This window comes from Tiliqua scincoides, chromosome 4 (assembly GCF_035046505.1).
Source record: "Tiliqua scincoides isolate rTilSci1 chromosome 4, rTilSci1.hap2, whole genome shotgun sequence".
NCBI lineage: Eukaryota > Metazoa > Chordata > Lepidosauria > Squamata > Scincidae > Tiliqua > Tiliqua scincoides.
This window is the reverse complement of record NC_089824.1, coordinates 207,764,250-207,767,166: the sequence shown is the minus strand read 5'-3', so window position 1 is coordinate 207,767,166 and position 2,917 is coordinate 207,764,250. Positions and strand designations below refer to the sequence as shown.

At 44.3% G+C, this 2,917-nt stretch overlaps 1 pseudogene; it reads right to left on the bottom strand.

The window, feature by feature from the left end:
- Positions 1 to 759: 759 nt before the first annotated feature.
- Positions 760 to 879, bottom strand: LOC136650490 (5S ribosomal RNA; annotated as a pseudogene).
- Between the last annotated feature and the right edge of the window lie 2,038 nt (positions 880 to 2,917).

Sequence of the window (2,917 nt, the reverse complement as noted above, 5' to 3'; positions counted from 1 at the left end):
GCTGCGTGATCTCAACCAAGCAAAGATCATCTAACGAGCATGATGATATCACAGCAGTAAGTAGCACATCAAATTGAACACTGTTTAGCAGAATTCTAAAAATTTACATTTTTTTCCTTTTAAAAAAATTCCAGCTTTTTCTCCCCAATCTGGCACAGCACTATTCTTTCCTGTGGTTTTTGCTAAAAAAAAAAGTCACTAAAAAGTGTGATCCTACCCATCAGGGATCATAAAGTGAATGGGATGGCATCACAAATCCAATTTGGCTCTGTGACAGCATCCCTGATGGCAATGGAGAATGAGGCTGTCGAAACATGAGGATATGGGACTAAAGCCTGCATGCATAATAGTCGCACGTGGGCTTCGTTTTAATTATGGCATGGAAGTGACTTATGTGTTGGAACTCAGTATTGCGTGAACCAACTCTAAGATCCATGTCACACAATGTTAATGACACGTTTTGGTTGGCAACCTTCAGTCTTGAAAGACTATGGTATAAGCCTACAGCACCCGGTATTCCCAGGCGGTCTCCCATCCAAGTACTAACCAGGCCTGACCCTGCTTAGCTTCCGAGATCATGGTATAAGCCTACAGCACCTGCTATTCCCAGGCGGTCTCCCATCCAAGTACTAACCAGGCCTGACCCTGCTTAGCTTCCGAGATCATGGTATAAGCCTACAGCAGCTGGTATTCCCAGGCGGTCTCCCATCCAAGTACTAACCAGGCCTGACCCTGCTTAGCTTCCGAGATCATGGTATAAGCCTACAGCACCTGCTATTCCCAGGCGGTCTCCCATCCAAGTACTAACCAGGCCTGACCCTGCTTAGCTTCCGAGATCAGACGAGATTGGGCATGTGCAGGGTAACAGTTGCTGTAAATGACACGTTTTACATTGTTCATTTCATCATTCACATATTTTCTTGACACTGAAAGTTCCAAGAGACATAGTAAGGTAAAATAATAAGAGAGGTGTAATAGGCCAATACTGTACTCTCTCTGAGAGGTCATGTTTGCAGTTTGGGAGTGCTCCTGACCCAGATCCTGGATAAGCTGGTTGTAGCCCTGGCAAGGACTCTTTTGGAAAGTGTCAGCTGGTGTACCAAACGCACCTTTTCCAAGGAGAGCAGATCTGGTGAGTGTGATGCAGGCCTCAGTCACAATCAGAATTGGTTATTGCAGTGTGCTCTGTGTGGTGCTGCCCAGGCCCATCCTTGAGGTTAGTTGATGTGGGTTTCATTAATGGTGGATTGTGAGGGTAGCAAGAAGGCAGCAGTTTTGCATGCCCTTCGCCATGAGTCTACCACTGTCGCTGTTACCTCTCTCCAGCCTGCTGCAGGCATGAGTTGTAGTGATCCACTTTTTATCTGACGGTTGGCAACCTTCAGTCTCGAAAGACTATGGTATAAGCCTACAGCACCTGGTATTCCCCAGCAGTCTCCCATCCAAGTACTAACCAGGCCTGACTCTGCTTAGCTTCCGAGATCAGAGGAGATTGGGCATGTGTAGGTATAAAGTGAGCAAAAAGCAGATCATTGGACTCCTTACCTCCTGACGCACTCTCTTCAAATGTGGAAATGCAGGATTTCTGGTTTTATTCAGCAGGGCCACAGGAACGAAGGAACTCCTTCATTTGCATGTAAACTGGAAGTCATGTACTTTTCACATTTGAAGACACTGCACCAGGAGTAAGATGAGAGTTGTGTGTGTGTGTGTGTGTGTGTGTGTGTGTGTGTGTGCGTGTGTGTGTGCGTGCGCAGAGGTAGCAGTGGCAGATCTGAGGCAGTATCAGTTCATGCCAGCCCTGGGGCTATCCTTGCGGAAACTACAGCTGGTACAAAATGCTGTAGCATGTGGGAACCCATGTTCCTAGTGGAAACCCACGAGTGGGAAAAAATTAGTTGTATAGCCAGGATGCTTTTCATTGCCACTATGTTTTTGATCGGAAATGCCTCTCCCCACATGAATATGACCTCCTACTTTGATCAAAAGCTGGTGCCCTGCAATGTCTTCTCCCACTTTTTAAGATTAGATGCACAGCAGGACCTTTTCAGATGTTGGCCTCCAGGCTTTGGGCCTCATTGCCTTGGAGGCTTGGTTGGTCCCTCTCCACTTCGCAAATTTTTTTGCTTGCACAAGCATTTGGTTGTGTTTACCCTCTTTTGCTGATGTAGATTATCTTTTTGTTCCCTTTTATTATTAATTTTTTTTTTGTTTTTACTTGATTGTATTATAACACTTTGATTATATATATTTTTGTCTTTAACAGAATGAAAGCCACCCTGAGGGCCTTTTAAGAGGTGGAAAGGCAGCATACAAATGCCCGGATAAATAAAAAATAAATAAAGCAATTACTTCTCTGGAGTGAGGCCTTTTGACTGTTAGCAATTTCCTCTTTCAAAATTTAATAATACTCCATTGTACAGTAAAGAGACTTATGGTAAGGTGTTCAGCAGACAGCAGGCTCCACTTACATCAGTCATTCAAGTATCTCAAAAACCCTGATGCAATTAATTATCCTAACTGAGACACAGCCAAATTAACAACTTGCCAACAATAACAGAAGAAGCCAGTGCAACCCAATAGAAACAAAATCCAGATGGAGCTCGCATCTCTGTCACTGTTTTGGAAATATATTTTTTTCAGCTTTGTCAAGGCCTTTGCTTACAAAAGGTTTCTGAGGTTGGCCAAAAGTATGGTGGTGATTTCAGAGCCAGTATTGTTCTGGAATCTTTCATGTGATCCAGTTCCATGTGTGGATCTCATGGTGCGTCACACCGTCAAGGTAGGGTCATCTGAATCAATGCTGTGGTATAGAAATCAATAGCAGCACTGGTACAATGAAGCACAGGTGGAACCAAACTACAAGGTATGTAGTTGGAGAAAGTAGTTTGGCCATTGGCGTGTGTGTATGTGAAGG